The following is an 11,657-nucleotide window of genomic DNA, read 5'->3' as shown; positions in this document are numbered from 1 at the left end:
ATCTTACTCCACACACAAAATTTCATTTCAGGATGATCATAGACATAAGTGTAAAAACTTTATATACCTGCTGGAATAAATCACAGAAGAATATCTTTGCAATCTATGAATATGAAATAAAAACTTTCTCAGTAGGGAAAGCTGAATTTGTCCCAAATGGACATACAATATAATAACTGATAAAAGAAGTTCATCAGACTGTAGAGAAATTATATGTGACAGAACATCTGCAGTAAAGACAAAGTAAACACCTGTACTGATTCAATTAATAAATGGTCTAACACTAGAATCAAAAGGCAGAGATTGGGCTTCCCTGGTGGCGCAGTGGCTGAGAGTCTGCCTACCGATGCAGGGGACACGGGTTCGTGCCCTGGCCCGGGAAGATTCCACATGCCGCGGAGCGGCTGGGCTCATGAGCCATGGCCACTGAGCCTGCACGTCCGGAGGCTGTGCTCCGCAGCGGGAGAGGCCACAACAGTGAGAGGCCCACGTACCGCAAAAAAAAAAAAAAAAAAAGGCCGAGATTGTCAGACTAGATTTAAAAGCAAGATTAAACTCTATGGTGTTGAGTAGAAACAATTTAATAAAAGAGGCATAGAGTGACAGTAAACAGTTAAGGAAAGTTATAAAAATTGAATATGAATCATATTAAAGTGGATGTAAAAAGCTATATTAAGTAAAAATTGACAGACTAAAATAGAAAACTCAGCACTCATAGAGAATAAACATCCCTCTCCCAGTACCTGATAGAAAATGTAGAAAAAAAAATCAGTTAAGATACAAGAGATTTGAAAACCACCAACTTGATCTAGTTGACATTTAAAAAATGCTATACCGGCCACAGTCTTCGCGGAGAGTCACCGAGGTTTCCTGCTTCAACAGTGCTTGGACAGAACCCCGCGCTTGTCCCCCGCTCCGGCCGGCCGCTCAGAACCAGCCCTCGCCACTACCTCACAGCGCCCTCCGACCGCCTCTCCCCAGCCGCCGGCCATGACGACCGCATCCCCCTCGCAGGTGTGCCAGAACTACCACCAGCACTCGGAGGCTGCCATCAGCCGCCAGATCAGCCTGGAGCTCTACGCCTCCTACGTCTACCTATCCATGTCATACTATTTTGACCACGATGATGTGGCTTTGAAGAACTTTGCCAAATACTTTCGTCTCGTGAGGAGAGGGAACATGCTTTGAAACTGATGAAGCTGCAGAACAAACAGGGTGGCCGAATCTTCCTTCAGGATATCAAGAAGCCAGACCGTGATGACTGGGAGAATGGGCTGAATGCAATGGAATGTGTGCTACACTTGGAAAAAAGTGTGAATCAGTCACTACTGGAACTGCACAAATTGGCCACTGACAAAAATGATCCCAATTTGTGTGACTTCATTGAGATGCTTTACTTGAACGAGTAGGTGAAATCCATCAAAGAGTTGTGTAACCATGTAACCAACTTACGCAAGATGGGGGCCCCTGAATCTGGCATGGCAGAGTATCTCTTTGACAAGCACATCCTGGGAAACAGTGATAATGAGAGCTAAGCCTTAGGCTGGCTTCCCATAGCCACGGGGATGACTTCCCTGGTCACCAAGGCAGTGCACGCAGGTTTGGGTTACCTTTACCTTTTCTATAAGTTGTACCAAAACATCTACAAGTTCTTTCCTTAGTACCATTCCTTCAAATAGAGTAATTTGTTACTCCTCTAGCCAAAATAAGAATGCTATACCAACAAGTGCAGCACACATGTACAAGTGCAGGGAACATTCACCAAGGTAGAAGGTATGCTGAGCCATAAGACCAAATCCTCAACAAATTTAAAAGAATTGAAACCATACAGTAATAGTGTATTAGTTTCCTAGGTCTGCCATAACAAAGTACCACAAACTGGGGAGTTTAAAACAACAGAAATTTATTGTTTCAGTTCTGGAGGCAAGAAGTCTGAAACCAATGTGTCACCAGAGCCAATCTCCCTCTAAAACCTGCAGTGGAATCCTTCCTTGCATTTTCTTAGCTTCTGGTGGTTTGTCAGCAATCTTTGACATTCTTTGGCCTGTTCATGCATCACTCTGATTCTCTGCCTTCACATGACTTTTTGCCTGTGCCTATCTTCACATGGCTACCTTCTTATATGGACACCAGTCGTATAGGATTAAGGGCTTACTCGACTCCAATATGACCTTATCTTAACTAATTACATCTACATTGATTCTGCTTTCAAATAAGGTCACATTCTGAGGTACTGGGGGTTAGGACATCAGCATATCTTTTTTTTCAGGTGGGAACATATCTCAACCCATACCAAATAGTATGGAGAGATTCCCTCAATTTTGGAATTTCTGCAACATGTGTTAATAATCCATGGGTCAAAGAAGAAATCATAAGAAAAAATAGTGAATATCGTGAGCTGAACACCTACCATATATATCAATAATGGATATCCAAGTATCAAATTTTGTGGTATGTATCCAAAGCAATGCTTAGAATTTTATAAATATAAATAACCGCTAAAAAAATGATTTAAAAATTAATGACCTAAGCTTGTACCGTAAGAGTACTAGTAAAAGAGCAAATTAAACCTAAAATAATAGAAGGTAAATAATAAGAATAAGATCATAAATCAAGAAATAGGAAACAGATAACAATAGATAATAAAGTTAAGATATGGGGTTTGGGGGGAAAAATAATAAAAATTGTAGATACTAACCAGACTGATTAAGAAAAAAAGATATACATATTGCCTAAAGCAGTAATTAAAAAGGGAATATCACTAAACATATTAAAAGGACTACAGACATTAAAGGGTAATAAAATAATATTATAAATCTGTTTATATCATTAAATTCAACAACCTAGCTAACTGGAGATATTTATTGAAAACCATGAATTACCCAAACTGACAGATGAAGAAATAAAAATTTAGAAAAACACTTTTCATTAAGGTAATTCAATTCATAATCAGAAACCACCTAAGAAAAGCAGAAAATAAAATGGAGAGAGCAAGATCAGGAGAGAGAAATAGAAAGAGAGGAGAAGATGGAGGAAGAAAAAGAGAAAGAAAGAACGTAAGGATGAATGGGTGGGAAGGAGGAAAGAAAGCAGGGAGGAAGGAGGGAAGGAAGAAAACCTCCAGGCACAGTTTCATTAATTAATTAATTAATCAAATATTTAAGCAATAAATAATGCTATATCTAAAATAAACTGTTTTCATAAATAGAAGTGGAGGAAACCCTTCCTAAATCAGCTAGCCAGGACATTAAAACCCTGATACCAAAAACTGACAAAAACATTACGGAAAAATAAAATTTATACCAATATCCCTCATAAATATAGATGCAAATTCCCTTTCAAAATATCAGTAGATAATTTAAAGTAATGTACAAAAAAAATAATACACCATGACTTGTTGGGGTTTATCCCAGAAAAGCAAAGTTGGTTTGCCATTTGACAAAAAATCATTTTAATCTACCATATTAACAGAATGAAATATGTATATATAAATATGTATACCTTCATAAGGCATTAGCATTATCTCCTAAAGTTGACAATAGACGTATATATGAGCCAGAAATTCCCCTCCTACATATATACTAAAAAGGGTTTGTGTATTTTCAAGTACTGTTCACAATATCGACAAACTGGAAAAAAACCAAATGCTCATAAACAATAATGTAGATGAATTAACTGTGGTAGAGTAAAATGCAGTATTATACAGTAGTCAAAACAAATGAACTAGCAACATGTAAAAACATGAAAGAATTTTGTGATAAAATGTTGAGGACAAATGAGTCTCCAAAGATTACATACAGCATGATATACTTCTTTTATGAAATAAAACAGATCTTAAAAATATTTACTGTTTCAGAAGTTATAAACAAACCAAAAGTTTCAACTTTGGTTTGTTTATAACAAACCAACAAAACCAAACAAACAACTTTGGTTTCAACTTTGACATGTAAACAGCTAGGAGATAGCTATTTCCATCATTACGGAAAGAAAACTGCTGAACAAAGTGAAAATTAAGGACTCTTCTTAGACCCATCAGAGAATTGTGATCACAGGGCAAACTGCCACTCTTGAAATCTGGAGAGAGAGATGAATAGAGAATCACAGCTGAAACCTGGAAACAAAAAGTCCTAGGAACACTTAAGTTGTAATTTTAACAAATTGTTTGAGGTTGAGTACACTAGCATGAGGGAGAACTCCTAAGAGCTGTGTTTTGGCATGTGTGTCGGGGGTACACTTTCATGAACTTTGCCTTCAGGAGCCCAATGAGATCCTCACAGTGAAAAGCTTGGAAAGATCCTCTACTGGCTCTGAAACAGGAAAAGGAAACATAACCATTTTGAAATATGCCAAGACTGTTCTCCAAAACAAAGGGAACTTTGCATGAGAAAAGGCTTTACCAGAGCCTTATTACACCCTAGGGAGAAGAGCATTTATCCAATTCTACTCCCTCCCCCACCCCAAATCCTTCCTGTATTACCTAAGAGGAGAAATTAAGGCTAAGAAACATTGTTGCAAGTCACAGCTCAGAGACATAGGTCCACTAAACGACTGAGATTTAATCATAAATTGAAAGAAACTTCTCCCATACCTTGCCACCATACCAAGAGGGATTGGTGTAACAGTGGTTTACAGTGAAAAGAGCTGCATAACAAAGACTTTATCCAAGTGGGAGTAATTAAGGAATTCTAAAGTCAACAAAGGAGACAGAACAAGGTCATACCAGGACCTTACAAAGTTCCCTTTGTTTTGGACAACAGTTATGGCATATTTCTAAATGGTTGCTATTTACCAAAAAACACAATTTAAATAAAAGTAATCAGGTTCTAAAAAAAAAAGTAATCAGGTTCAAGGTAAAACAATGAAAACATTCAGTATGAAAAATACTAAGAGGAAAGCTACTTTAACAGGACTGTTACTAAATCAAGCAGACTTTAAGGCAAGCACCATTTCCAGTGATAACGAGGGAGGTTTCATAAATGACAAAATGGTCAATCCTTCATGAATATATCACAATTATAAATCTATGCACATATTTATATAACTGAAAAATATATTTATAAATTTACAGAATTACAAGAAGTAAAAGGGGAAATCAAGTATAATGAGAGAATAAAAATAGAAGATCACTTCCGTAGAAATAAAAATATATCAGAGATTATAATAATAAAAATAAAATAGCCTTTAGTGGCACTGAATCACATACATAACAATAAAGATCTGAATTAGCAAAATTTAGTTACTGTATCAGAGAATCCTCTCAAAATACAGAATTAAAGGAAAACCATAGAAATTATGATAGCCAAGATATTGAGCAGTGCCCTTCAAGCACTAATGTGGATATAAATCACCAGGTGATCTTGTTAAAAATGCACACTTTGAATGAGTAAATATGTGGTAGGGCCTGCGATTCTGCATTTCTCATTGGTTCCCAAGAGATGCATAAGTTACTGATCAGCAGACCTTACTTTAAATAGCAAGGATACAGAGAGCAAATATGGAAGAACATCTTTATTCTCACATACACACACATGCGCACACACACACAGCATTTATACAACAGGAGTTCCACAGGAAAACATGGAGTCTTGGAGGAGTAAAAAGCAGTCAAGTGCACAACAGAAGAAGGTACTTATTTTGAGGTGAAAGCGTTTACTGAAGACTGGGCAGAATTGTTTGTGTGTGATATTTTCTAAAAACATCATAGTAAATATCTGAACTAAAAGAGTAAGGAAAAAATAGCAAAAAGATTTAAACACATTTTTGGAACCAGAAATCAAATAAGAGCTTGGACACACCTTTAACAATTTGGGGACCTGGCAAGAGTATAAGACTTCTAAGTCAAGCTAAAAATCTGTTACATAAAACATATATATTATCCTGCCTTGAAAAAAGTTAAAAGCCTGGTTGACTGTTTTTATATGACAATTTTGGAAGAATATTACAAATTGTTAATTATTAATGTATAACAATTTTCTATTGATTAGTCAGTGATATTTGGTTGAGTAATAAAATATAGATATATATAATTCATATTTAGGAATATTCATTCCATACAATTTATTTTTCCTTTTCTTTAATGTTGTTAAAATAAAGATTTTCATATTGATGCAATAAAAGATTAAAAGGTGATCATATTCAAAATATACAAATTTTGGGGCTTCCCTGGTGGTGCAGTGGTTGAGAGTCCGCCTGCCAATGCAGGGGACACGGGTTCGTGCCCCGGTCTGGGAAGATCCCACATGCCGCGGAGCGGCTGGGCCCGTGAGCCATGGCCACTGAGCCTGTGCGTCCGCAGCCTGTGCTCTGCAACGGGAGAGGCCACAGCAGTGAGAGGCCCACATACCACAAAAAAAAAAAGGAAAAAATAATATATATATATATATATATACAAATTTTGAATTTATGTTGATAAAATTAAATTACTATAAAATATTAAAACATAGCTATGTTCACATATGCTTTTAGTTACTTTATATAATATTCAAACTTTTAAAATTAAAAGCCAAATATATACCTTAATTATTGAATTTCAAAATTTTAGTTAAAATTTTAAATAAAGCTGAAATGTATAGTATTTTTTGAAAATTTACTCAAATCTTATCGATATGATTATATATATAAAAATATTCACAATACTACCTTTTAATGCCCACCTATTTTCCAACATAAAGAGCTATATATGTACATTTAAAAGGAATACGAATTGTTAAATGTAGCAAAATATTTCTCAGCTGCATTTTGTACTGGTTATAAAAATCATGTGTGTCTCTCCAGAAACAATATTGGAACATAAAGAAAAGGAAGGGAAGGGATGCCTGTCACTACTGTGAAATAATACTTCCTTAAGCAAGAATCTATGGGATTTATATCATCTGAGAGAAAAGCTATTGAACAAGTTAATTAATTTGTGCTTTCTGTTACATAAGGCATTTAAATGTTTCTCACATCCTGAAGCAATATCCTGAAGCAGTATCCAACACATGAAACTCCTTAGTATTTGGATACATTTGGGCACAGGGCAAGAGGTGGGAAAATGTTTTCTCCTGGATCCAAACAATATTCGTCACAAGACAGCTTGCTTAGGGTTGCAGGTCTGAGTGGCAGATGCTAAGAGACAGAAGTTGCTATATGTACTTTGATAAGTTTAATTTTTTTGTGTGTGTATAATTGGGATCATCTAAAGCATGGAGCTCAGGACAGGTTACTCTCTTGCCCTGTTATAAATGTGGTGCCGAATACATGAATATGGTACCTAGAAAAGAAGTACAAGATGATATTCATGGGAAAAGCCCAGTGAGGATCTATTCTTGAAGTATTTACAGGGGGATATAGAGGTGTTAATTTGAATGATTACCAAAACCTTGTGCCAAGTCTCTGCCATCAGCCCATCCTGTCCAACTCTTCCACACAGAGAGATGGTGAAAAGTGAGGCTAGAAGGGTATTAATTTTAATGACCATCTATGGAATCCTGATCGGTCTCTGTCTTCATTCTATCCTTCCCTACTCCTCCATACAGAGAGATGAGATGGGAAGGCCATTTCCCTGTCTCCTGCTCCATGTTCAAAACACTCACATACACATGTGCGTGTGAGCACGCACACATATATACACACACACCACCCCAAAACTAGAGTGCTTAACTCTATGTGTAGTTAGGCCTTCAAATATTGAACTTAACACTTAAATTAAAGCATTCCACAGGCTGGAATTTGGGGATTCCCAAACCAAACATTCTAACTCTTCATATAGGCATCTTAAAATGAAGCTTGCCATTCAAAATGTCCAGCCTAGTCTCCAGAAACAAAGCTTCCATTAGGCTTCCCAATCAGGTGAGAAACCTATCAGGAAACACACCTGCCTATACAATAGCAAAGAAAACCAATTTCAACTTACCTACAATAATCAACCAAATACTTCATTCTGAAGTATACGAACAGGCAACAAAAATTTAACATATATGATAAAAATCAACAGAATAAGACAGTAAGTTTTAAAACAACAAGCAGAATATTGAGCCCAGAATATAGTTCAAGAAAGAGAAGAGATATTTTAAGATAATCTAATTAGTATTCTCAGAGAAATATGAGTACATCATAGATTGCTGGTAGGAATGTAAAATGGTACAGTCACTCTGGGATACAGTTTGACAATTTCTTGAGTAACTAAACATGCAACTACCATACACCAGCAATTACACTCCAAAGAAATGAAAATTCATATTCATACAAACACCTGTACATGAATGTTTATACTAGTTTTAATAGTAATAGCCCAAACTGAAAACAATGCAGATATCCTTCAACGGATGACTGGTTAAACAAACTGTGGTACATCCATACCATGAAATACTAATTAGCAATAAAAAGCAATGAGCTAATGATACATGCAATAACCTGTATGAATCTCCAGAGAATTATGCTGAGTGAACAAAGCTAAATACACACTATATAAATGCTATATTTGTATAAGATTTATATGAAACTACAAAATAATAGAAATGGAAAACAGATTGATAGTCATCAGGGATTAAGGAAAGGGTGGGGTGGGAGGGAAATATGCACAACTATAAAAGGGCAACATGAAGGATCCTTCTGGTGGTAGAAATGTTCTATATCTTGACTGTATCAATTGTCATATCTCTGTTGTGATATAATAGATTTGCAAGATATTATCACTGAGAGAAATTGGGTAAGGTGTATACAGGATCTGTATTCTTTCTTAAAACTGCATGTGGATTTAATTTTCTCAAAATGAAAAACTTAACTAAAAACTGAAATTGAATGTTGTAAAAAAGCGTCAGAAAACAAAACATTACTGTTATATGAAAGTAAATCAATAGAATTACTGGGGAAAAAATGCTGAAGAAATACATGTATTTTTGTAGAGAGAAAGGAAAAGAGAAAGAAAATGTGAAAGAAATGATGGCAACATAGGGATTCAATCTCATAGAGACAATATTTTACTATTAGAAACTAAAAAGAGTAAATAGAGGAAATGAAGAAGACAAAATTATTAAAGAAGTAGTATAAGTAAATTTCCAAAAGTTGAAACTCATGAATCTTTAGAATAAAAGGAAAATGTTTGGTCTTCCTAGTTGAAACTTTAATGTCTATCAATAAATTTTACCATTTTCTTTGTATAGGTCTTTTACATTTCTGGTTAAGTTTATTCCAAAATAAAATTAAAGCTCTTGTCTATTTCAATATGTATCTTTATTTTTCTGTTTGCAATATATCATTTGGATATTGCTGATATATTAGAACACTGCTTCTAATCTAATAGTAATTATTTGATAATCAGATGAAATCATTTGAAAGCATCCTCAGTTTTGTAGCAATTTCCAATATTTATATCTCTTTCTTTGTCTTAATGCATTGGTTAGGTCTTCTAGTAAAATAATAAATAATAGCACCAATGGTGTTATTCCTGATTTGGGATGAATTATTAATATTCTACTATTAAGTATGACTTTTGCTGTAGGTTTGGTACATTTATCTAATGATGTTTTCTTCTTTCTTAATTTGCTATGAATTTTTAATATGCATAAGGATGACAGTTCAAAAATTTACTGTTAGCTATTGAATTTATTTCATTTTATATTATTTTTATAATCTAAATCAATATATTTTGATTAAAATGGATTTTCATCCATACACAAAACATTACACAGGTCTGCACAGAAAACTGATTGTGAATTTTAAATAGCATGATAAATTTAGATTGTGCTTAGAAAATGGTAAAACTATCATTTTAAATTTAACATACATATATAAAATAAAAAGGGAAGCTAGTACAGCAATATTAATAGATCCCAAATATTTTGATTACACTGGAAGTTCTAGTCATAGTAAGGCATCTACAAATGTTTGACACAAGATAATATTTTCTACTCCAATCCAGATTTCTTTATTTGCCATTTAATAAAGGATAGGCTGGAAATGACTGACAGGTGTGCAATACTGTCAAGGAAATTACGAGTCTGTAAATTCAGCATTTATTTATTTTAAGTAACCATGCACAAGAAACTCTTAAGTTGTAGCCACGTTGTTTCAGTATTCTGAATCCATGCAACCCACTGTTTCTACTTTGTTACATAGATTTTTCTCAGTCTTCTTCCCCAATATACACGTCTCTTGATGTCAAGAAAGTTGTTTGTTTCATATGACCTAACAATTCAATCAAGTGATTTTTAAGTGAAAAAAGGGAAGCTTCCCCTCCCCTCACCCTCTTGGGAAGGGGAAGTCAGAAACTTAATTTAGACAGGAAAATAGGATAAGCTCTGCTACCAGTGATTCTCATAATCTTTAAAACCCTTAAAAAAAAACCCTTTTGTATTTTTTCAAATTTTCACACATATCTTCCCTTTTTTGGTAAAGCACAAACGGTTGTTGACTATGCAGATTATGCAGAGGAACTTCAGCTAAATGTTACTTCATCAGGAAGAACTGTGGATCAAGTAGGCACACAAAGTTATCAGAAATAATGATATTTACGTAGGCAGTTCATATAAAAATGTAGAAAGTGAGGCAGGAGGTAGATGCCCCTCCCCCTCCCAGGGTAAGCAATTGAAGATTCACTCCCTGTGGACCAATACTCCAAGATGACAACAGCAGGACAATTGAGTCTGGGCCCTGCCCAGATAGAGGATAAGAGACCACATATTTCTCATTCTCAAAGTCAAGGAAACCTTCCCAACTAGAAAGCTCCTTAAGGTCAAAAAGGGAGGGGGCGCCACCCCATAGTAAGTGATGCCAACTACCCATAGGCCTCTTCGGTAGAATCCATCTTGGCTAAGAGATGCACGCGCACATGGGAGGATCCTGAGATATACCAAATACAGACTCTGAACCAGGCAAATCAAAATGATTGGTCAAAGGAAACCTGGAAGAAATGCCCCATATAAGTGACTTAAACTACCATGAGGGTGCAACTCTCTCTCTGTCTGCCCCTGTGTCTATCTACACGTATTGTACTCTTTTCTTCTCCTAATAGACACTTGTTTCACTACTTTACGTCTTTGTGGGAATTCTTTTCTGCAAAGCCGAAGGGCCAGGGCCTTGTCACTGGCTATTTGTTCCTGGTGGTCTAGTGGCTAGGATTCGGTGCTCTCAGTGCCTTGACCTGACTTCGATCTCTGGCCGGGAACCAAAACCGTGCTTCAAGCTGCTACAGGCCGAGGCCACCCAAGATCAGAAAGTACGAGAAAAAATAAGATTTTACGAGAGCCTTCTGAAAGACAAATTAGAATAACAATTCACGATGTCACATTCCTCTTTTCATGCTTTGTTAAAAAGCCTAAATTTATATTTGCTTCATGTTCCTTTCAGGAAGATGAATAAGTTATGCAAAACAAAGTACACCAATATTTAAATTATATAGAAAAGCTTAGGTTTGAAAATAATTTGACAAGGAGATAAGCAAGAGGGTCCAATTAAACAAACCCTTTGGCAAATTACTATTTCTTTTACCAACTCAATTTCTGTCATAATCTATAGGAAAAAAAAATCCCTGACCAGCTAGGTGTTTCTATTTTAATTTTAAAAAGCAATATTTATTAATAATACTCCATAGCTAACCATTTTAAGCTCCTATCAAACTCAGGCAAGAAATTATTAAATTCATAAATGTGCTTTCATTGCATTTTAATGGAAATGAA

General features: G+C 35.4%; 1 pseudogene; it reads left to right on the top strand.

Moving 5' to 3' along the window:
- Positions 1-990: 990 nt before the first annotated feature.
- On the top strand, positions 991-1,535 carry LOC116747964 (annotated as a pseudogene).
- Positions 1,536-11,657: the final 10,122 nt, after the last annotated feature.

Source organism: Phocoena sinus, chromosome X, assembly GCF_008692025.1.
Source record: "Phocoena sinus isolate mPhoSin1 chromosome X, mPhoSin1.pri, whole genome shotgun sequence".
Lineage (NCBI taxonomy): Eukaryota > Metazoa > Chordata > Mammalia > Artiodactyla > Phocoenidae > Phocoena > Phocoena sinus.
This window is presented reverse-complemented; position numbering and strand designations above follow the sequence as displayed.